This window comes from Myotis brandtii, unplaced genomic scaffold (genome assembly GCF_000412655.1).
Source record: "Myotis brandtii unplaced genomic scaffold, ASM41265v1 scaffold185, whole genome shotgun sequence".
In the NCBI taxonomy this organism is placed as follows: domain Eukaryota; kingdom Metazoa; phylum Chordata; class Mammalia; order Chiroptera; family Vespertilionidae; genus Myotis; species Myotis brandtii.
The window spans coordinates 1,462,591-1,488,569 of NW_005356870.1; positions in this window are offsets into that span (position 1 = coordinate 1,462,591).

Below are 25,979 nucleotides of genomic sequence, written 5' to 3' on the forward strand. Positions count from 1 at the left end.
TTAAGTAGGCATAAGAATCATCTAAGATCTTTGAAAGATCTTTGATAAAATCTTTAAAAAAGATTCCAATGGTGATGAAAGGAGACTTAACTTTGAGAGGTGAAAACACAATACAATATGCAGAGGATATATTATAGAATTGTTCACCTGAAACCTATATAATTTTATTAAGCAATGTCACCCAAATAAATTCAATAAAAATTTTTTTAAAACATTGTAGGGGCTCATCCAAGATATTCTGCTATAACAAATGATGTCAAAAATAACCCAGCTTATATGCATGCATATAAGCATAACCAATGGATGTAAGACACTGGAAGGGGAGTGAGGGCATGTGCCGGGGGGTAGGTGAGGCTGGGGAAGGTCAATTGGTAATAATCCAGCTTAAAAATTCATTTTTAATAAACCCGTGGATTATGCTAGCATATTTAGACCATGGAACCCATTTTGAGAAACTGTTCTGCATGACTGATTGACTATAGTACTGATGAATGATTTGAAGATTCTATCATTTTATGAAAGGCAATTAAATAACTTCTCCCTGATTTTACCTCACTACCTAAATAGAAGTAATTTTTATCTTCTCAATGAAACCTATAATTAGAAAGATTTCAAAGGACTTCTGGTTCTCATTTGCTTGCTTCCAGATTCTTTACCATTGAGTCTTACCTAATTTTTTTCAAGACCACCTTCTGGGGTGCTAATAGGAAATTTAGGGAAGATCAAAATATAAACACACCTGAAGCCACAATTTTACTCTATCAGTCTCTATTTCAACTCCTTCAGTTAACTCAACTTTGCATACAAACAGTAAGTTCATGGCTCTGTGGCAGATTCCAGGAGGGCTACTTAGAGATGTGAAAAGCAGTCACATGTGTAGCTTCATAAGACACCTATATCTCTCATGACACTTAACTTTGTGATGGAGCAACAACAGCAGTATAAATATGTGGAAATTCAGAAAGGAAAGAGTGCTCTCAGCTCAGGGACACACTGCAAGGCATGTGACAGACAGAGTGTCTGAGCTTGGCACAAGTCAGGAAGGGCAAAGGGGAAGTAGCATTTATTGAATGTGTACAGTGTACCACATATTTCATTTACATAGTAGAGAAAGAGAAACAAAGATGGCAGCACCATTCCTCTGGGAAGAAAGAATAGATCTTGTTTAGCAACATTATATAACGGATAGACAATTTAGATACTATGAAAATAGTCCATTTGTGAAAGGTCAAGATAAGCTAAAAGTGAGCTGTCTGGAAAAACTATAAAATATTTTGAAATGGGGGGAAAATGAGTGTGTCCTGTGTAGCTCATCCTCCTAAGTTATCCCCTCCTTTTATTGTCTTTGAATTTTTTAAAAACTCTGTAAATTACAGAATACTGGCAGTAATGCCAATGGTTGTTCCCATAGACATAGGGGAACACAGTATTAGAGTCAGGAAGTCATGACAGTATGGGGAGGAGGGACCAGTGAACTGACCCAATGGCAGATGTAACCCATGGACTTTCAGAATGGGAGAGCTAACATTTTTTATTGACTATACTTCACCTCAACCCTATACACTCATTACTTCAAAGCCTTTAACACATTTTCCTACTCTCACAGCATGTGTACTGGTCAGTGCAATATCATAAGGAACAGAGCAGGCAGATAAAGAGGGCAAAGCTGAGGTTGGCAATGCAAAGGTTAAAGCCAGAAGAGCCCAGTTAAGACAGGAGAATGCTCTGAATCCTGCCAGATATCTGGAGGGATGCTGGACTATCCAATGAATGAGTGATCCAACTAATATTTAATAATTTTTTTAGTTAACAAATTTATTTTTTAAAGAAATCTTAGGCTCACAGCAAAAATGAGCAGAGAGTACAGAGATTCTCCATATATCCCCTGTCCACACACACACACACACACACACACACACACACACACACAGACTCTTCCCCATCATGGACATCCTGCACCAGAGGGGTGCAACTGTTACAATCAATGATGAAATGAACACATTGTTATCACCCTAACCAGTGGTTCTCAACCTTCCTAATGCCGCGACCCTTTAATACAGTTCCTCATGTTGTGGTGACCCCCAACCATAAAATTATTTTCGTTGCTACTTCATAACTGTAATGTTGCTACTGTTATGAATCGTAATGTAAATATCTGATATGCAGGATGTATTTAGGCGACCCCTGTGAAAGGGTCATTCGACCCCCAACGGGGTCACGACCCACAGGTTGAGAACCGCTGCTAAGCCATAGTGTACATTTAGGTCTATTCTTGGTGTTTACACTCTATAGGTTTTGACAAATGTAGAATGACATGTATCCACCATTGTAGCATTTGAAGTTGAAATTTTAAAGGATGAATGATTTAGACATAGCCCAGTACCTGACACCCAGGTACCACATTCCAAAGTTTCTTTCAAGCCACCAGACAAGGTAGGTCTTTATTTTGTTCAAGAGGAGAATGAGATTCAAGGAAGTACATTGACCTCTTCAAGTTTAAACAGATAGTAAGTGATGGGGCTGTATACATTGATCTGACTCTAACATCCCCACTCTTGCCATTATTTCATGCCACCTCTTAAAATATTTGTACTTGTGGGAATATTGCCAGATGAAATATTTTGTTTGACTTTGTAGAGGCACTAAGCTAGCAAAGCTCTACCCAAAACATTAACACATCAAGAGGACCAGAGAGAAAACATACCACAAATAGATTAAACTTCAGTCAGCAGAGTTGAGCCTACAGTGACATTAAAGGCAGATACACAGGCATATTTTAAGTACTTTTGGAGCCTCTCAAGAAAAAGAAATGGGTTTATAATTGCAGTGCTCAGGCTCTGAGCTCCTTCAATGCAAAGGATTAAATCCGCACACCTTTCAGGATGAGTGATAATTGAGCAGTAAAGAGAGACATATGAGACCTGTCATAGGCAGATTTTGTAAGAATCAGGGCTACACTTGCAAGAGAAGCAAGGTTTCACCGTGTCAGTTTCAGCTTTTCTAGTTAAATTAACTTCTTCCCAATAAGACAACCTTCTGGGGGGGAAAATGAAGGAAGGGTTAGGGAAAGGAGAGATTCCGATGAAAGAAATATGCTACTAACCTTATCTGGTTTTATTTGTTATAAGTTAGAGAAAAAAAAACTAAGATCAAAACACATCTGCACCTATTTGAGAATCCAAGCTCTTCTCTGTATTTCCTGTATAAATTATTGCCACTCTGTCTACCTCTGTCATGCATTAACATAGCCCTGGAAATGTCACCCTTTTCTCTTTCTAAAGCAGGCTCACTCTCTCCCTCCTGCCTCTTCTTCCTCTTCCCTGCCCCCAGAGTATCTGCTCCAACAGCAGCTGCCACATCCTCAAAGAAATCTTTCCTAATCACCCTAGCTTAACCTTGACCCGCACTTTGTCCTCTCAGCTACTTCTACCAGTTGTGCTCTGACTCCATCCTTCCCCTTCTTCATTTTCCTTCAAAGTATTTATTGCTAACTCAAATTATATTACACCTTGATATGTCTGTTTATTGTCTATCTCCTGCCCACCCAGCCACAAAAATGGAAGTGCCATGAGCACAGGGACATGTTCTGAATTGCTCACTGATATTTTCTTAGCATCCAGAATAGTTTCTGGGACACAGATAATGCTCCGTAAATATTTGTTGAATCAATCAATAAATAAAATATATAAGGCAATGGCTATGGAAGGAAGGAACCACATGCAGAGCTTTCTCCAATTTTTTTCCTGTTTCCCCAACTAGTTATCACCCTGGACTAAGAAGCCAGTCTCAGGCCTGCCATCACCACTCCAGTCCTTAGAGGGACACGTAAATGTGTGTGTTTGTAATGTTCTATTATGCTGATTGAAGCTTGGCAAGTCTATTTCTTTACCCTTTGGCAAACCCACAAGCTACTTGTACATCTGGTTGGATAATTTTGTTTTGAAATCTGGCTAATAAAGAAAACAGAATAGTACCCCCTAAAGGTGGGAGAAATGGATGGATTTACAAGCAAGGGAAAATGATTTTAGCTACAAATTTTATGAAATATAATTCAGAATTACAAAATTGAATTCAGACCATTCAGAATTGATCTGCCCACAATCTGTCTTATCTGAGGTATGTTTGTGTTTCCAACCCTTCAAGATTCAGAGGACTTTCTCTCCCTCTCCAAGCTGGTGTCTGGCCTTCAGTCTGCATGTGGTGTCCTGATTAGTCCTGTGCCACCTCTGGACAATGTTGTTTGTTGCACTTTTGTGGGTTATTGTTATGGCCTTTACAGATTTACAGTGTCTTGAAAGCTTAAAAATGGAGGACTGGGATGGGGCCTATCTGCAGATATTGGAGAAACCACCTTGACCCTTCTCATAGACCTCTCTTGGCCAAGTCATCCATCATATTATTTTTCTTTCAGGCCTATGTCCAAAGCATACAAGCAGGTAAAGGAGGCTGAATTACAGAGTGGAAAGTTCATGGACTTTACAATTAGAGACTAGAGATTACATCATGACTTTGGAACTTTCTAGATATATAGCTTTGAGAAAATTAAATTTTTCAAGTTTTAGGAAATTAATCTTCAATGTTGAAGTAATGACAATATTACAAGATTGTGAAAATATAATGATATGTAAAACATAGCAGATTATTCATAGTAACAAATAAATACTAAAACTATTTTATAACTCCTTTCCCCAGGTGGATGAAGTTTTATGTGCCCATTTATGAAACCCCATCCCCACCACCACTATTGTTTTTAAGCATCTTGGCTTCCTCTTTCCATGTGTTCTCTCTTTGGTAGGTGCCACCTTCCCTAAAGTCAGTGGGTGCAAATGGAGTTTTCTTGCCCCAGTTCACCACTCTACTCACCCCCAATAGCAGTTTACTTACCAGGTCATGTACAAACACTGCATCATGCATAAATATCTCTGTCTCTCAACTACTTTCCTAATCATTAAATTTTCCTATGGCAAATAAATGTTCAAGTACATAAATCTGAAACTAAAATCTGAAGTCAGACTGCAGACACCTTATAGAACTATAAGTTTTACTATAAAATAACATGTCCCTTTAAGCACTATTGGAAAGATTTTAAATAATTATAATGATTATAGCATTCTAGCATAATAGCCAATATATTACTCCCAGTGTTTCCAAACTAATGTGATAATATGTCATACGTGTGACATAAGAGATAATTAATTTTCAAAATGAGAGCTGCAAAAACCTCCTTTTAATATTGGTGAGAAAAGACGTATTTCTCAATTGTGATGCATGCTTTTTCTACTTATCATTGATGGTTTGTAGAAAGAATAACATCAAGATTTCCCAAAAGCATTCTAGGCAGAGCAAGAAACCATATATTTGGCAAAGTCAATCTTTAAGGAAAGAGGCAATAAGAGTCAGGAGGAAATTTAGGATATTAATACTGAATGATGGAAATGCTTATGGAAATTAATTTTTTTAACTTAGATGCTATATAATCATAGGGAAGTGAATGTTCCTATTTTGTCCTCCGGTTTTCTATGGATAAAATGGAGATGATCTTCCAAATCATTCAACAAGCTTAAATGTTACCATCCATATCACAAGCCTTAATCTCTCTCGTGAGCTCCAGAATACATTCCTTATGCATTTCCAAATCTCTGCTTTAGTGAACCTAAAGTCTCCATCATCCCTCTCCTGTAACATGCTTCTCTGCTGAGCTTCTCTGGCTTGATTAATAATGCCATTGTATCCAAATCACACCTGCAAATTCTGGAGTTATCTTCATCAAATTTTTCTTCCTCATCCGCTGCACACAGGTACCCAAGAAATCCTAACAATCTTATTCTTTGCAACACCTTCTGCTCTTGACTGTATTATTTGTTTTTGTTTCAGCCTAGACCAGTGGTCGGCAAACCCATTAGTCAACAGAGCCAAATATCAACAGTACAACGATTGAAATTTCTTTTGAGAGCCAAATTTTTTTAAACTTAAACTATATAGGTAGGTACATTGTTATTAACTTAATTAGGGTACTCCTAAGGCTTAGGAAGAGCCACACTCAAGGGGCCAAAGAGCCGCATGTGGCTCACGAGCCTCAGTTTGCCGACCACGGGCCTAGACGAATCCAACAGCTTCCAAATTAGCCTCACAAATTCTAAACACTTGCCTCTCTTGTGCATCACATTCCCACCTTTTATCAACCAAACATCTAAATCAGGTTAGTTCTTATCCCTCCTCAAAAACTGTATGACTTCCTCATTGCCTCTGGAATAAAACCCCAAATTCTTATGGATTTTTAAATTGCAAATTACCATTCTACTTGTGCTCCTCTCTGCATAATGTTGGGTGTCTGATGTCTTAATCAATTTCAAAACACATCCTGAACTGTATGTCTTGATGTTTTGACTCCTAATGCTCCCTCAGTTTTCAAGTTTTTATTAAAATCATTCTCATCCTTCAAGATCCAATTCAGTTGCCACTATTGCTTGGGATTATCTAATGCCAAGACAGGAAAAAAAAATTCATCTTCGTTTGGATCCCTATAGTTTATTTGAACATTTACTTAGCCCTTATTGCATTCTCCTCCCATGTTACCGTAAGAGGCACCAGAAGGAAATTTAAAAGAAAACATGCTAATAACATTAGGAAGACCTGGGTTACAATGGCAGCTTTGTGCCTTACTGGCTGGGTGACCTTGGGCAACATACTTAGTTTAAATTATCTCACCCCTTTTTATTATCTCAAAAATGTGGATAATGATAGCTACTCCAGATAATTATTATGAGGATTAAAGAAATCTATATACTTCTACGTATCTTCTGTAATTTAAATAATAGATGTCAAAAAGAAATATTTTGTCTAGATGATTTTCATTAAATAAACTCCTCTGATAGTTTCCCTTGAGATAAAAGGCAGCAATGTAGAAAATCTGAGATAACAATGACACAACTGTCTGAATTTTGTAGATGAATTATATAAATTCCACAGATTTTTTTAATCCTTTATATGCCCAGAAGGACACCAGAAATACCCTCAGGATACAGAGGAGGACATGCAGTGTATCTTCTAGCAGAGACTGATATAATTATCACACTAGCTGCTGATATGTCTGTTTACGCATCCCCATCCCTGCCCTCTAGATGGTAAGCTCCTTGAGGATATAAATCTCATCATACTCATTCCTGGATAACCTTAGTGCCTCAGTGGAATGTATTGAAGTTAATAATGTTGAATTGAGTTGAATTAAATTTAATTGACTTGACACTAATCAAATCTATGCTAACTAAACGTGTGCATCAAAAAGAGAGAGAAATATGCTATTTGGTATTCATTTTCTTCCTGCTCTGTCCTGCCTCCTTGACCTGCTGTTCTTTGTTTATATTAGCGTGAGAAGCATCTCACAGCCTCCCTTTCCTTCCATTAGCTGCCATCTGTTGCTTCCGCTGTATTACATCCTTCCTGGGAAGAGTGGCTTTCCCTAATTATTGCACTTCGGTTTATGCGCCCCTTTCATGATGGACATGTTATTTGTGCGATCGGTAGTGTTTCATTAGTGAAGATGTGTACACTAGGAAGAGGGCGTGTTTATTATTCATAGTTGTCATTACTCTGGGGCTGCAATCGCTTTTCTTGTTTCAGCTCTCCTGCGCCTCCTCAATTTGTCTTCCTTCTGCTCATCTTCCTTCAAAAGCGGCCTGACTCCAGTTATAATTGTTTGGATTTGTAACAGATTAGTCGGGCCTTCCGATGTCTGTGTGACTTCACAAGATAGGGAAAATATGCATGGAGGCCTCTCAGCCAGTGGACTTGGAATTGTTTCCTCTGCTCCCATCACTAGACAACACCAGGCATCTCCCAAAATGAGTGCACAGCATGTTTGCTGACCTGTTACCCGTCTTCTGAAAGCAATCATTGAACTCATCCATCTGCTCTGGCAGTGCACAGTCCTCTCTTTCCCCCAGTGAAATTAAGATGGAAACCAAGGGTAATTGTAATCTTGTTATCAATAACAGCTCTTTCATAACATATTAGAGTCAAAGTATTATTTCTATCAGCTTGAAAGTTGGTGGTTAATAGCAGGATCTTTGCTTAATCCTTTCACTTACATCAGTGTCTAAGAACTACCTGCAACATCTAATAAGCACACAGAATTCTGATTCTCACCCCCAGAAATGCAGGTTCAGTGCGTCTGAAATGAAGGCAGGAATCTGCATTTTTTTTAAATTCTCCAGATGATCCTTAGGCAGATATTCTGAATTTAATATGTTGGGTACATTTAGAAGTGCAATGCATTTGCACCAGATGTCCAAACAACCATAAAATTTAGAGGGAGAAAAAAGAAAAGAAATTTATCCAAATGGTCATTATGGAATAAGACAGTGGGTAAAATGACTGGGTTTTCAGCTAGCTCTTGGTTAGATTATGAAGACTAGAGTCAGAGTAAAGTTCAAGATTGTGAGTGTCTGAGACAAACCTTCATTTCTGTATTTTGACTCTTCAACCACAACCAGTAATAAACAATGGTTCTAGTATGAGTACCTATTGCTAGGTAACAAATTAACCCAAAATTTTGTGGCTTAAACTAACATTTATCATTTCATATTTTCTATTGGTCAGGAATTCAAGAAAGATGAAGATGACAAACCATTCTGGTTTGCCTGGAACTCAGTATTCTTGGGACATGGGACTTTCAATGCTTAAACCAAGAAAGTTCTAGGCAAACCAGGATGACTTGATTACCTTGGACTTAACTAGGTGGTTCTGGCCTAAGGTATCTCAGGTAGTTATACTCAGGATGTCAGTAGGGTCTACTGTCAACTGATGGCTTGACTAGGGCTGAAGGATCTGCTTCCAAGATGTCACACTCACATGGCTATTGGCCAGAGGCCTTCATTCATTGCTAGCTTGGCAGGGGAATTCAGTTCCTCCCAACACCATTCTCTCCATGAGTGGACACCAGTGTATCCTCACGATATGGGAGCTAACTTCTCCCAGACTGAACAATACAAGAGAGGGATCATGGAGAAAGCGGCAGTGCTTTTTATAACTTAGTCTCCAAAGCTACTCCTCTGCCTTATTTTATTTGTTAGAACGTAATCACAATTAGGCTCCCCCTCTCAAAGGAAAAAAATGTCAAGGATTTGTGAATACATTTAAACTACCACAGCTCCCAATGGTTTCTTCAAATTCAAAACCTTCCTAGGAAATGATTTAGCAGCTACTCGGACCCTCTAACTAACATTGAAAGAACTTCAAGTTAGAAAAATATAATCTCTTCTTGACATTTCTTTGGGTAGTTGCACTATAGCTGACCTCTCTGACTTTTAGAAATAATGTTCTTGTTGCTTTAATAAAAAAGAATAAACTTTAATGCTATTTTGCTCAAAGAAAGCTCATATTTCTAAGGTAAATGCCAGTAGGCTTCCTTCATAGCAGTAGGTAAGGTAAAAACTTGGCAAGTTCATAATTAACCAGATCAATGTATTCAGTCAAAAATTTTAAGAAAATAGCTGCCAAATTCATTTTATTTTCATTTTTTCTATTGAAATAGTAGCTAAGCAGAGATTGAAAAGCAGACTTTAACATATCATCTATGTAACCATAGGCAAGTACATTTCCTGAGTACTTTCTATACATATAAAATAAAGAAATTTGTCTCAAAGTTCTTTAAGATCTTTTCTATTTGTAATAGGGAAAGATTGTCTGAATCAGTAGGAAATTTTCTAGATCTTAAGAGAGAATGGATAGAGTGTATTTCCTTTAATCTTGATGAATCTGAAAGAGTGTAGCATATATTGGTGCACCAGTCCATTCCATTGATAAGTCAGTATAATACTCATGTCAGTCCTTAAGAGTAATACAATTTATCTGAGAGACAATACAATATCTGATGATCTGGATGAGTAACATATCATCAAAACATGTGGCTTGATGGCATATCACTTTAAAAAAGCAGGACACCTATGAAAACAAAAGGTTCCTGAGAAGTGTGACACTTTCACATGTGTCAGAAATCTTCCTGCTACCTAAATCCTGGAGGCTAGAGAAAAACATGCAATGTGCGGTCCCTTTTGTTTGTTATCCATTTTCCATGCCACATGTTACAAACTGACATGTCATTGTCATACATAGCAACTCAATTCTTTAATCGAATTCCCCTTGCATCATTCAAGAGAGTCATAATCTTAACAGTAAGTACTAACAGCCTTAAATATTACTTAACTTTCTTCTTTCCTATGATTTTCCTTCCCCTTTGTGTTGATAAAATTTAATTAATTTAGTATAGCCTAATACCATTAGTTGGGTCTCTTTTTTTCCCTTCAGATGTTTCCTCTAAAAATGCAATGACTTGTTTTCTCTAATATAAAAAATAACTTTTAATACATATAGGTATCAATAAATAGTTCAAAATAATCTCTTACAATCATAAAATAAAAATTCAAATATTTATCACAGGAAATCATTATGTTTTAGGAACTCCACTCATTTCACAAAACGCTTTTCTGGATATTGTTTTACTTAATCCTTACCACAAATCTGAAACTGAGGAGGCAAGTTTCCTTAATCCCCATTAACAAATAAAGAAATTGAGGCTGCAAGAATCTCTGGTGTCTCCAAGGTCACACTATCTAGAGTTAAAACATGGGCACTTATCCTACACCACACTCGAATATGCAGCTCTTCTTTATCTTGAGTTTCTTACAGTATTTATATCTCAAACACAATTCTTCATAAAAACAGGGGAATATAATTCTCTCACCACAGATAAATAATAAACAACTTTGAGAGAGCTGTTACTAGGCAGAGTAACATGAGTCAACAGTTAATCACAGAACACGACATATTCTTTTACCTAATACACAACAAAGGATGTTCAGACGATTCTAATGTGAGAGCTGTCCAAGTTGTGAAATGTTCCTAGGTTCAAATCCCTCCCCACTCACTGTGTGACATCCTTGGCAGCACACATTGCCTTGAGCACAGAATAACTCAACAAACTAATATCAGTTATCTTCAGTATACGGCACACATATCGGTGCTATGTGGCAGAGGTACAATGCAATGACATTTAACTTTTGCAAATTCAAATGTGAAAGGTCAGATAAAAATATCTTCCTCGCTGGTGGGTTTCGCTCAGTGGTTAGAGTGTCCACCCACTGACTGAAGGGTCCTGGGTTTAATTCCTTGTCAAGGGCATGTACCTCAGTTGTAGGCTCGATCAACGGCCAAAGTGGGGATGGTGCGGGAGGCAACCAATCAATGTGTTTCTCTCACATCAATGTCTCCCTCTCTCTCTCTCCTCCCTCTCTCTCCCTCCACTCTCTCTTTAAAAAATTCAATGGAAAAAATATCCTTGGCTGAGGATAAAAAAATATTTTCTAAAATAAACAGGTTTAGATCACATAGTTCCAAGCACAAGCGAACCACTTAAACTGGTATAAAAGCCAACAAAACAGAAACTTCTTTCAACGCTGAAGGGATAAACTGGCTGTGCAGCATCATGAACTCTTAGAGTATGTTCTTCATGGGAAATTTGAAGGATTCTTCTAGAGTAATTGTGGCTACATGCAAGGTTTTTCATAAATCATGACTTTGGAGCCTAACTCCAGAGGACGAGAACAGGTGGAGGGTAAGAGGATAGGCAAAAAAGTAGTCAAGGACAGTGTCTGTCTTCCTATGCTTGAGTCTAAGAAACAAATCTAACCTGGCCTCTTAAACAGGTAATTGTGCCCTTCATCCCAGTTGAAAGACCTGACCCTCCCTAATCCACACAGTCACACATGGCTGTGTCTTTTGACACTGAAGGAAAACTACAGTCAGCTAGCTTCCTCTTTATTGGATAGAGTATGGAGAAGGAGCATTCTGTTACACAGGAGGGCTCCCAAAACACCCCAAAGATCAAGCAGTCATGTTTTCAAAGAGTTTCCAATAAGATATCTCGCAGTTTCTCCTCTTCCATGCACCCCCACCTCCATCCTATTCCCTTTCACTTGCTTGAAAAGACAATCATCGCATTAAGTGATTAAGTGCTTCCTTTCTTCTGACTCATAGTTCATAAGGCCTTAGCATGAATTTCAATTAGCTTTCCTTCCTGTGTGAAGGGAAAAACATTTTAAAAAAAGAAAAATCAGGCCTTGGAGAACAGGGTTGTCAATGCCAACATGCCATTTTTTTTTCAGTAGGGAAAAACTATAAGACAGCAAATGGACCCACGATTCAAATGCTCCTTAAATGAGCAGTTGCTATATTAATTCCCTGTTTGACATCTACTGTCAAACTGGATAAACATGCTATATGGAAAGATTCTTTGTAGTTACACGGAAAGCTCCAAACATAAGTAGAACTAGAGCACAGCCTAGTTCCCAGTTAGAAATCTTAATTCCAGGTTCCAGCTGGGTGGCTACTTACTAGTTGTGAACCTTTAGGTACATTTCAAAATTTTTCTAAAGCCCTATAAAAATGGAAAAATATTAATACCTGCAACACAAGCTGGCTATGAAGATTAAATTAAGTCATATGTATGAAACTGCTTAACTATAAAACACGATGATGAAAGGCAATAATGCCCAGTGGTAAAGACTGGTGAGAAATGTGCTTCCACTCCTTCCTAGCTGTGTGACTTAGAAATTCACAACCTCTTGAAGCCTCAATTTCCCTCTGAAAAATGCAGATGGCATGATGCTGTGATAATTCACCAAGCATTCAGACTAGGGCCTGGTCCACTGTGAGCAAAACTTAACTGTCAGCTACTATTGCTATGCAACTGTTATTGATGTTTTTGTTGAGCAATAATAACAGCAATATGAATAAAGGGAGAAGAGATAAGCGATAGAAAGAAAATGATGGTCCTATCCAAAATAAAGTTTCTCTTGTGAAAGGAAATGAAATAGTGTGGGTAAATAATCCTGTAGACTCCGAATTTAAAATGAAGGCCCAATTATTTATAAGAACTGCTTTGTAAGAAAGAAGGAAGAAATGTTCTTCAATTAGAGGACAGCCCAGTTTCTTAACACACAATTGTTCAGCATCTTGTTCTCAGGAGTACATCTCAGCACTCACTTTGAACACTGCTTTTTGTCACCATGGGAGGAAGGGCCACATGACACTCACGTTGGGATGATGAGCCCACTTACCAATCAGGTAAAGGTGGGTAAAGATTCTCAGCAAGGGATGGGAGGACAGACCCTTTATCAAGAGTGAGCACTCACCAAGAAACAAAATACTATTCAAAGGGTGAAGACAACATACATGCAAATGGCCCCATCGTATTTGTTCATAAACATTTCAGACCTAAAAATGAGTCACAGTGTTTGTCTTAGAAAATGAAGAGTTTTACCTTCTCCTTCTAGTAAAGATACTGCCAAGAGGATCGTTTCCACAGAAACTCCTCTTTTGTCTTTTGGAATCTTCCATTTAATAGTAATCTTAACCCCAAAGGAAGAGAACAGCTGGTGAGGGATCAGGACAATAGTAATAACAACAATAGTTGTAATATTTTCACTTATCCTGCTCTGACCATGTGCCTGCACTGTGATTAAGTATTTTTCATGTGCATAATCTCATTTAATCCTCCTAAATACCCTGTGGAAGTAGGATTACGGAAGGAAACTAAGGTTTGCAGAAATAAGCAACTTCCCCAAGGTCATCCAGCTAGAAAGTATGAAATCTGGGATTCAAACCCAGTTTTACCTGACTCCAGAAAAAATAACTTACACCCATACCCATATATGTACCATATGCCCATCTGTTATGTTAATGTTACCAGAGTCCTTATTTCTAACACAAGAGGCTAATGAAGGGACTATTCTGGTCCGTGAATCAATATCTGTTTCATACCCACTGTCCATACCCAAATTTATTGAATGAGTGAGTACACATGGAAATCTGCTTTTGTTGTTGCTGGTGTTGTTTTTAATGGATAATATGAGGAAAACAATCATGGATAGGGGGGAAACAAGCCCCTTTTCTGAGAGAGCTTAAAATCCAAAGGTACAAAACAAATATTGAAGGAAGAGAAGTTACATGAAAACAAAAGCTAAGGCCCTGCTTGCTGCAGGCAGGAGTGATCCGAAATCGATGGGCTGATCCCCAGCAGTGCCAGGATAAGACACATGCGTCCCTCTCACAGTGGCCAAGGCACAAACTGTGTGGCGAGGCTATTGCTGTTTTGCTTCCCCCTGCAATCGACCAGAATGCAGGGAGAGAGTGTCATTAATAATCATTAGCTCAAGGCTTACAGGTGCTACAGCAGATGTTGCCTGGCAGGAAAATTGGCAGCATCTGAGAACACAAACCAGGAGGTAATTTTCATCATGGGACGACTCTCAGAAGATGATCAGCCTAATTCAAACTGTGTTCACTCTCCCAGTCTTCACATGGGATGGGATCTTCACCTCATCTGACTCCTGCATGCGTTAGATTCTCCACCTATGTGCTCCCAATACCCTATGACTTACCCCCATAAAAACCTCTATCCCACTGCATTATGCTTGTTTGTTTACATGTATTCCTCTAATTAGACTATCAGTTCTTTGAGGAGGCATGTTTTATTTCTGTATCTCTAGCACCCAGTGCATGATAGGTGCTCAGAAATTATTGAATGAGTGAATAAATGAATGAACCAACAAATGGATCAATGGATGATGGATGGATGTATCAGTAGGTGGAAAGAGTAGCCAACAAGAATAATTTTTCAATCAACTTCCACCCTCAGAACAACACCCTCAAAAGTGACCTTGAGAACCATCTGCTTTTAAAAGAATATCACTTTACCTTTGGAAACATTTTATTATTTTACAACTAGAGGCCCAGTGCACAAATTTGTGCATGGGTGGGGTCCCTCTGGGTGGCCTGTAGGGATCGGCCAAAACCCGCAGTCCAACGCTCCTACCTGCCGCTCCCGCTCATCTCAGCCCCACTGTGCCTGCTTCGGGCTTTTGCCCAATCAGTCCCCAATCAGGAGAAGCTCCCGCTGCCACAGCAGCACTCACCAGCCATGAGCCCTGAGTCTGGTGCCCACCCAAGGGGAATGGCCTGCGGGATCTGGCTGGAACCGGCTCTCCAACATCCCCCGAGGGGTCCCAGATTGCTAGAGGGTGCAGGCCAGGCTGAGGGACCCCACCGGTGCATGATCAGATGGGGAGGGACCGTGGGAGGGCTCCAGGGCTTGTCCGGCCCATCTCAGTCCCGATCAGCTGGACCCCAGCAGCAAGCTAACCTACCAGTCAGAGCATCTGCCCCCTGGTGGTCAGTACATGTCATAGTGATTGGTCGATGGGTTGACTGAATAGTGAGACAAGGCATTCTGGAGTAAAAGCACATAGATGGCAATATAGGCCTAAGTATAAGCTGTAATATTTACATTACCCTTTAACACCCCTCAGAAAGCATGCACCACAGAGGAGGCAGTAAATTGTCAATTAGATAAATTGAATCAGACAGATGATATTAGCCAGCCTGTGTCTGCTTCCATCCCAAGTGCTAAAAAAAAAGAAAAAAAGAAAGAAAACCAGGCATGAACAAAGTGGCCATGATAAAGCTATGCATGTGGCAAGCAGCAAAGACTCCCTCTTCCTAAGGTTGACCTGGCCACTGTCACCTCTGAATGTCTAAACTGAAAGCAACATAGACTAAAGCTGGGATTCTCTGAGGAGACCAACTGGCCACATGGTGGCAAAGTGGCTACAATGGGCCCCCTTTAACCTGGAAGAGTCCATGATGCATTCTCACAAAAATAGAGTTATTCTGGCTATGGGTTTGCCTTTCCTGCAGGCAGAGCCTCAGCCGGGACCACCATCCAGGGCCATGAAGTACCTGATGTACAGTCATGGAATTGCACACAATGTAGTATTTAACTAAAGGAGCCATTTCACTATGAAGGAGGTGCTGGGGGGTGCCCATGACCAGGGGATCCACTGGTTGTATCATACATTGAATTATCAGAAGCAGCCAGCTTGGCCGGGTATTGCAATGTTGTGCCTCCCCACTTTCTGTCCATCTCCCTGGGTATAGGCCTGACCTATAAGGAAAGCAAGGAAAGCTTTGAATGAGATATGAGGGAAAAAGTTTAAAACAAGTTGTCTTTTACTAACTAGAACTATTGGGGGAATTATGGAATCTGACCAAAATGAATTTAAGAGATCTGTTCCTCGTGAAGGGGGTGAGGGAGGCATACTTGGCATAGAATGGTTGGGGACAGTAATTGAAAAATAAAATCCTTTCATGTTTGCACTTTTCTTCATTGAAAGTGCTTAATAAACTGGTTACATCTGTTGCTTTCTACCCATTATCAGCAAAGCCCATTCCGGGAGGGCATACTGTACAATTCCATGTCCACAGATTGATGGTCTCCAAAGTCCTGCCTTTCTCTAGTGGCTGCTGAATTATTCACATCCCCAAGTGCTTTCTGAGTGTGGTTTATAATTATTAAGTCCTTTCTGCAACACCCATTCTCTCTCCCACCATAAAAGAATCTTCTTCCCCATTGTCTTTCTCATTTGCATTTCATTTTCCTAATCATCACAGCTTTGTCTGGACTAAAGAGCACCCTGGACACTTTCTAGATAATTCTCTCTCACTTCCATTATGGGAGAGAGAAACAGCAGCTGACTTGCTTCAAAGATTCACTTTTAAAAAAAATAAGCCATTGTTTCCTGATTGGAAAGCACTTTAAATAAAGTGTCCTAAATATACTTAACTGCTCTTTCATTTTAATTTAATACTGGGAGGGGCAGGGAAAAAAGAACTAATTGAGCTTTTCAATATGCCTTTGAATGGTTGGAAATTTTTAAGCAGCTTTATATTGCTCAAGAGTTGGGAAATCGCACTGAAGGAGGATTCATTTGTTTGTTATTGTTTTTTGCCTTACAGAGAATATCACCACATATGTATATGTATATGTATGTATATAATACATATATACCCCAAATGAACAGCCTTTGCATTATATTTTATATACATAAACATGTATATTTGTAATATACACACACACCTCACAGGAAAAATTATATATATATATATATATATTCAAAATTTTGAGAAATATATATTCATATGTAAACAATCTGAGCAACATTTGACTAATAAAGCCCAGAAGAATCACTACATATATACTTTGACTTCCCTCCTGTTACAAAGAATAAAGTGCTTGTGCTTCTACCTAGAGCCAACCCCTCCACATTTGCACAAGATCCCACCTCCCTATTCCTACAAGGACATAGAACCTGTCTCTCTCTTACATTATCCGTTTGCCATCTCTACTGTGTTTTTCCTATCAGCATGAAGCACCTTATTACTTCTCCAACTTAAGAGATAATGTTAATCATAAACCTTTTCTTAGTTCCTCTTCTGAACCCTTCAGCTGCTGTTCTATTTCTCTGCCCCACTTTTCATTCAAACTCCTTAAAAGAGTTGTCTCTATCTCATCCCATTCTTTGCTAAACTCATTTCACTTAGGCTTTGCTACCAAAACTCCACTAAAATTGCTCTTGTCAAAGTTACTAGTGACCCCCATACTCCTAAATTATGGGTCAGTTATTACATAGTTCTCATCTTAATTGACTTGGGAGTTTTAACACTGCTGTTTTTAACTTTCTCTTAGATATACTTTTTTTTTTCATTTTCCCTCCATAATACCATATAGTTGTGATTTTTCTCAAAACTCTGAACCCACTTTCTTAACAGTCTTTATAAATTTTTGTTCTTATTCCCGTCTTCAGGCCCAGAGGGTTTAGCCCAGAAGACCTTCTCATCTTGATATTCTCCAATCTCTTGGCTTTAAGTTGCATTCAGATGCTAACCCCTCCCAGTCATCTCCTCTGAACTCCATATTCCTATACCCAGCCTTCTAGACAAATGCCTAACACCTCAAAGCTAACATGTCTAGAATTGAAATCCTGATCTTCTCCCCAAAACCTGCTCCATTGGTAGTCTCCCCCTGCTCAGGTAACAGCAATCCCAATTTTCCAGTTTCTCAGAATCATCTTTGATTCTGCTCTTTCAATTTCCATTGACAATACTGCTACCTCCCTGATCCTAGTCATCGTCATGATTTGCCTCGATGATTACAATGGATTCCTAATCGGTCATCCTGCTTCCAACCTTTCCCTTTCTGTAGTCTGCATTCAACACAGCAGCCATAATGATTCTTTTGAGGTGTAAGTCAAGTCATTGATGCTCAGCTCGAAACCCTCCAGTGGCTCTTCATTCAATCAGAGTAAAAGCCAGAGTCCCTATGGACCCCCAACTCTCTGATATTCATCTCTCTCATTCTGCTCCAGCCACAGTGGCCTCCTTGCTATTCCAAAACAGGTTAAACATCCTTCTACCTCAGGGACTTCCCCTTGCCTATAACACTCTTCCCTGAATGTCCACATGGCTAACTCCTTTACTGTTTCAAACCTTTACTCAAATATCATAATTTTAGTAAACTCCCCAATTTCAAGCCTTTACTCCAATAGTGTCATTTTACCAAATCCCTCTCCCCCTTGACCCTACCTTATTTTATAGCAATTATTATCTTATAATATATGAAATAATTAACTTATTATGTTCTTTGCCTCTTTCTAATAGAATATAAGCTCTATGAGGACGAGGAATTTTTTCTGATTTTTTGTTTTTCTACTATCCTCTCTGTAGTAACCAGAAAAGCATCTGTCACATAAAAAGTGTTTTATGAAATAAATTAAAGATTTGAGTAAGTTAAAGATTTGTTTCAAAAATCCTTTACTGAGCACCTATTTCATGCACCTACTTCATCCAGGTACTGGTGAGACAGTATTGGGATGAATAGAAAGAGACCCCTGCCCTCAAAGAGCTTATCACAGTCCAATATCAATAGTTAGCCATGCAAAAAGTGCCCATAAGGCATGATTGTTGAAATCCTAAAGAGGTTTCTTTTCCCCCAATTTACCTCATATACAAATTCACAGATGCTTGAAATTCTATAATTAAAGAATAATCACTCTGCATATCTGTAACCTTGGGCAAATTGTTGAGAATTTCTAAATTTCAGATATTTTATTTGAAAAATGGGATATTGGTGCCCATCTCACAGAGCTATTGGGAGAATTAAATGAGCTAATTCTTGTAAAAAGTCTCTAACATGTAGTAAACATGAATGGGTGTTAGCAATTATATTCATTCTCTTGACTAAGAAACCTTATCTTTATTAAAAAGTCAAATCTTCATGGAAGTACTGGATAGTTCTGAAAATCAAATAGAGCAATTGATGCAGAGTTGTTGTCTTTTAGGTAAGAAGAGGGAAGAATAATCATTGTTTATCATATACACCACCATCCAAAAAAAAGGCAGGGTGCTTGTTTGTGACCAAGTTCCACATCAAGGGATAGGAGCAGGAAAAGGAAAGCCAGATAAAGTATCTATTCAGTCTCCTTATGTCCAAGTAATGGCTATTTTCATGTATATCCTCAGCGATTACTGTTTCCTCCTCCTCTTTTTAAAGTTAAGATTAAAAAGAAGTAAATAAATATGATGCACATTATATTACTAAATAAAAGGCATATTCTAAAAACAGTTCCTGAGCCACTAGCATGTGCAGGTTTCTTTCACATGTTTTATATAATTTCATTTTCAGAACAAACTCCTGAAAGTCATGTGTTATCCTTATATGCTCATCAAGGAAATAGGAGCTCAGTGATGTTAAATCGCCCCAAATCATAAGGTCATGGAGAGATCCAGGATACAAAGCTAAGGTTCCAAGTCTAAACCTTAACACCACTCTCTCCTATGGCTAGTAAAATCAGAGCGCTACAAAGAAATAAATGCCAACTCCACATTGGAAAAATCCCCCCAAAGGAAACAGACTGACAGTGGCCCACTGGAATGGACAGTACACATCCCTTTCCAACTTCGTGTTCAGTGCCTTGACTTTGGTAGCTTGAAATGAACCACCATGGAAATAGTTATGCCACTGAACTCAGCAAACACACTAATCAGGACTTCCTTTCCTCAGAGAGACAGTTTATCAGCACACACAGCAGAGCCCTGGGGCACTCATCCTTGGAACTCCTGATACCAGTGTCTAAGAGCCAATCACAGATTTTAAATAACCAGACAGGTCCACCCTATCGGCATTCATGGTGTGCCAGTCTCCTACTAGCCGGTGAAGGCTCCTGCCATCAATATCACATCACGAACAAATTCATCAGATCCCTTCCTGATATCTGGTCCTGGTGGGGAGAGGGGAGAGAGAACTGAGGACCCTGGCCTCTGACAGAATGAAGGAAGGAAGACTCAGGTCCGCAGCAGACAACCTTAAAAAGAGATGCTGGGGTCCCTGGAGATCAATGTCTCCTGCCTCCGTGCAGCCTCTGGCTGGCTCTAGCCACACAGAAACCATATAAGTAGTCACAGCCTGGTGTGACGTGAGGGGAAGCATTAGGACTCTCATGCCTTATTTATCACGCCTTCATCTAACGATGCTTTTTAATCACACCTTCCTTTGTTTTTTCATTGTATCAGTAGAAACACTGAAGCACAAGTCAGCATATTCATCGAGGACAATTTACACACAGACAGATAGAGATTTGGTCAGAAAATGTGACATGCTGTTCCAAAAGGTTGGAAGGTTCTTGCAAAATGGAGCCACTTTCTCTCCTGGTAAATAGAGGAAGGCATTGCTTGGCTTTTGCTGGATAAAGGAAAAAAGAACCTTTCCAGAGAGACTCTCCAACCCAGCCTGAAATATAAGCAGGACTTGGGGAAGGAAAGGCGGGTAGTTCTCCAAGTTGCTGCTTCTTGCAGCCCTGGGGAGAGAGTATCAGAAGAGTCTGGTTGGTGCAAACTGGCCAGGGATGTATTTCTTCCTGACACCTAGCATTATTCAAATGACAGCAGATATGACTGAAAGCATTTATCACACTCCCTGACTCACTTTAATCTGCCACAAAGGGAAGCTACACTCAGCACACTGGGCAGGGGGTCGATAATGAGGCAGCCGAGGCTGCCAGAGTCCAGCATTGATTTTAGGTGCCAAAAATAGAACCTGCTACAGTTTCCAGCCAGCTGCCCCCTGTCTAGAAGTGGATTATCAGCTGAACAGCCCAGGAGGCAATCAGATTGGCTTATACACAGGGCATTAATTCTCCAGAAATATGCCGTGTTAACCAATCAAAACAGCTTCCCCTTTAAATAAAGCCTGTAGTCAGAAGGCAGCATTTACAGTTCCAAACAACAATAATAACCCCTGATGCAGGGCATGTTCCAGGAATTAGCACCTAGCTCGGGTTAATGGTACAAAGCACAGCTTCTCCTAACTGGTCATTAATCCCAAGTAAATACCCAGCAACTCGATTTCTGTGGCTTTAGGATAAACCTGAAATCAAATGGCCTGGTCAGACCAAGCAGATTTAATTCAGGGAAAGCTAATGACCACAATAGCCTCCCCCTCTGGGTACAGTGCGGGAGAAGCTAATCTAAAAAGCATTTTTCCTTTCATCATGGTGGAAATGCTGATTTCCAAGGAAGAGCTTGCCTCCCTGACTAAATGGAGATGCGTCACCAGCCCGCACTCAGTGAGGAATGAGCTGGGAGCTGTTTTTCCAGTTAATGATGATGGATTTTGAACTGATTCATTCACATCCTCTGACCTCCCTCCTCTCCCCACCCTGTGAGCAAATAGTGTGTCTACCAGGCAGCTAGTTCTGCTTAGGCTGCTGTCTGACTAAGCAGTCAGACAAGTTAACCAGGGATGGAAGGCCTGGCTGGGCTCTGCCCTGTGCTAATGAGGCCAGCACAGCCACACGACTGAAGCTCAAGCAGATACTCTTGATCATTGTAGAATGCATTTCTTTGAGCTCTATAAGTCTCTGTAATTTCCACGCCTGATAATTGTCAAACTGTATTCTGTGACCTTCAGGGTTTCAGAGAGGTGCATTATGGACTTTGGAGGGGTGTGGAGACAGATCGGGAAGGACTGTCCAGTGACCAGACTCTGAATTTATGCTTCAGTGAATCCATGCTTTTTCCTGTTTTATTGATTGAAGATCTTTGTAAAATTTCATTAATAAAAATAGTTCTGCTATTAAAACTACAGTTCAAAAACATCTGATTCTAGTCAGCATTCTCATCTTATAGATGAGGAAATGGCTTCCCCGTGCTGCAGTTTTGGCAGCCCTCCAAGCCTGAAAACGTCAGCCATGCCCCTTCCCCTCCCTATAATAATGTTTATTACTCTTCCCCTCTCTTGGAAGAGGTGAACTCACATCCCTTTGGCCAGTCTCTAAAAGAGTGTCTGACACATGGTAGGTGCTCAAATATTTGTTCAGAAAAAATTGTGTACAGACTTCTTGTTACCCACCCGCTACATTATAGTCAGATTTAACAATTCTATTTTCATGTCTATAAAAGTAAGAAATCTACTATCTCATATCTAGTAGAGTTAGACAATTTTCTTCTCTGTACAAAACCTGTAATAGGTCCCTTAGGTAACCAGGTAAAGTATAAATTCCTTAATATCTCTTTTAATACAATACACCCTGTAACAACTTTCTGTAACAGGAAAGAAGCTGCACTTAGATTTACTGATATCTCTTGGGAGGATACTTATTTAAAGAGGTAGGAAATTCCCTCTTGTACTAAGAGAATTCCAAAAAGTAGTTGCATATGTAGACTTTTTATATTAAATGTTGTCCATAGCATAAGCATAATTCAGTATGTAATCAACATAAAAAAAATTTTGACTCCTATAGGAATCAAAATTTTATACAAACAATTCCAAGTAGGTCTGTTGGGTATTACAGATTTGATTTTTAGACAGAGACTGCACAACCAATTGTACCAACTCAAAGCCACACATGAATGTGGTTATACACATTTAATAGCAGTTTTTATCTAACAAAATAGAGATTATAAAGCAAAAGGAAAATTTTCACAATACTTTTAACTCTCCTTCTCCACTAGTCACAAAACCTCCTTCTGCAGTAAATGCAGCAAATCTAATCTATCCTACATAACACTATTTATGTATGTTTTTTAAGCTTATATTTTTCTCATAGTTTATAATTTCTGTCTTCCCCTCTAGTTTATGATTTCAGGAATGCAGGTATATCTTAAGAGCATATATGCATAAATAAAGTGAAGATTATAATGCCTACATTATGCGTGCCCTAAGAAAGTGATGAGGATCAAGAGGTCAAGTAGATTTAAGTGTATTTTAGAGATTGAAAAGTTTTAGGCTATTATTGATATAACTTGGAGGATAAATTAGATGCATCTGAATTTCCCTTATGAAATGAACTGGATCTGCTAGAAAAGTGCTGAATGTGCAAGGTAGTTCTTCTCCGAGAGTATCTGAGGAGAGAACTGATCTGGGAAAAATGTGGGGAGGAAATTGCTGGTTAGTCTGGAGAAGGAGCGAAGAAGAAGAGAGGAGGGAGTGGATTTCGTGATTTTTTTTCTTGTGATACTACCTTGTGACCCTCTATCCCTGTCATCAGCCCCCATATATTCCACAAAATTACTAAGCCAATGAAATGATTGTAAATGATATGATAAAGACAGAGGCTGTGGAATACAAAGTGATAGAATAGTTTGCCCAGAGCTGAAGGACAAGGGAACCCCTACAGGACCCTTTGGTTGCCTTAATGTTGGTTTTAATAGTGGTCACGATTATAGTAGTACCTTCCCAGATACTAGCTAAGTGCCATTCACATAACAGACTCATATTTTATTAAATAAGGAATTGTCATTCAACTGGGAATATGGAGAAATTCCTGAACAAAGTAGTTTCACTAATGCAGTCATTTTCCAATCTTTTTAGCAGTGAAACTCTTTATAAATAAAACCTCTGCTGATCCCCATCATAAAAAAAAAGTTACAAATAATGAACAGTTCCCTCAGAGGGATAAAATCGGTATATTGTGGTGGATATCAATTTATTGCTTGAGTAGTAGAATGTAAATACTGAAGTTTCAACTAAAGCATCACTGTGAGGGATATCAGACTTCAGTGTGAATATGGGACAATTGCCATGAACAACGTTTATAAGAAATTATTGAAACCAGGTTCCTTAAATCTTGGACCCTTCAGAAGAAACAAGGATATAAACAGGGTTAGAAAGTAGAAAATGAAAAAGGATTTGACATTTTCTTTAGAGAGAGCTGTTGAGTCTTCCCCTACAAAGAGGGAGGAAATTTGCTGGTGTGAAAGATGCTAACATCTAATTCAAGAAGTAAGTAAGATAGAGCTTTAAAAGGGCTTTCTGTGTGTTCTATGAAATCTTGATAAAGCTAAAGTAACTATCCTATGGCAGCAGAAAAAGGTGGTCTCATTGGCATCCCTCTATATCTTCATGGTCTTTCAAGAAAAAGGGTTACAAAAGTGTGTCCTTAAACCAAATATGGATTATTTACAAGAAATAGATTTGGGAGACCGAGCAAGATGGCAGCATAGGTAAACACCGGAGACTGCTGCCGCAAACAACCACTTCAAAAATACAACTAAAAGACGGAACAGACATCACCCAGAACCACAGGAAGGCTGGCTGAGGAGAGACTCTTCAACTAGAAGGAAAAATAACAGCACACCGAGGCTCAGAGGAGGCGCAGTGTGGAAAAAACTCAGGTGCGGAGGTGCGCGCGCAAAGCGGGCTGGTGGCTGAGAGCGCGGTTGTCGTTTTCGGTCAGGGGGGAGTCTCAGACTCTGAGCTCCAGATACGGGCGAATCGCTGGGGACTCGGACCCAAACGGGAGAAGCGGGAGTGTCTGGCATCAGTTGGAAGGCAGCTTTCCCTCCGAGGTTTGCAGCGGTTCCGGGGGTTCTGAGAAGCAGAGCCTCTGGGAACAGGACTGAGGGCACCATAACGGCTCCCTCCGCCCGCCCTGTTGAGCCCGCCCCGCCCAAGCCCTGCGCAGAGCCATTTGCCGGATCGCCTCAGGCAAAGGCTAGATTAGCACCTCCCCAGAGGACAGAAGTTTTCCGCGGCAGACACAGCTGATTCACACAGCCAGTCGGCCTGGTGGTCAAATCCCTCTAGTATTAACTACAACAATCAAGGCTCAACTAGAACAAGACTGCGCACAAAGACCACTAGAGGGTGCACCAAGAAAGCATAAAAAATGCGGAGACAAAAAAACATGACAGAAATGGAGGATATAGAGCTAAAAATCGCAATTTTGAGGGCTTGCAAAAATGTGCTAGAAGCTGTCAATAAACTTGAGGAGAGAGTCACGAAAACTAATGAGACCCTCGATGCTATGATAAAGAACCAACTAGAAATTAAGCATACACGGACTGAAATAAAGAATATTATACAGACACCCAATAGCAGACCAGAGGAGCGCAAGAATCAAGCCAAAGATTTGAAATGCGAAGAAGCAAAAAACACCCAACCGGAAAAGCAAAATGAAAAAAGAATCCGAAAATACGAAGATAGTGTAAGGAGCCTCTGGGACAGCTTCAAGCGTACCAACATCAGAATAATAGGGGTGCCAGAAGATGAGAGACAGCAAGATATTGAAAACCTATTTGAAGAAATAATGGCAGAAAACTTCCCCCACCTGGTGAAAGAAATGGACTTACAGGTCCAAGAAGCGCAGAGAACCCCAAACAAAAGGAATCCAAAGAGGACCACACCAAGACACATCATAATTAAAATGCCAAGAGCAAAAGACAAAGAGAGAATCTTAAAAGCAGCAAGAGAAAGAGACTCAATTACCTACAAGGGAATACCCATACGACTGTCAGCTGATTTCTCAACAGAAACTTTGCAGGCCAGAAGGGAATGGCAAGAAATATTCAAAGTGCTGAATACCAAGAACCTACAACCAAGATTACTTTATCCAGCAAAGCTATCATTCAGAATTGAAGGTCAGATAAAGAGCTTCACAGATAAGGAAAAGCTAAAGGAGTTCATCACCACTAAACCAGTATTATACGAAATGCTGAAAGGTATCCTTTAAGAAGAGGAAGAAGAAAAAGGTAAAGATACAAATTGTGAACAACAAACATGCATCTATCAACAAGTGAATCTAAGAATC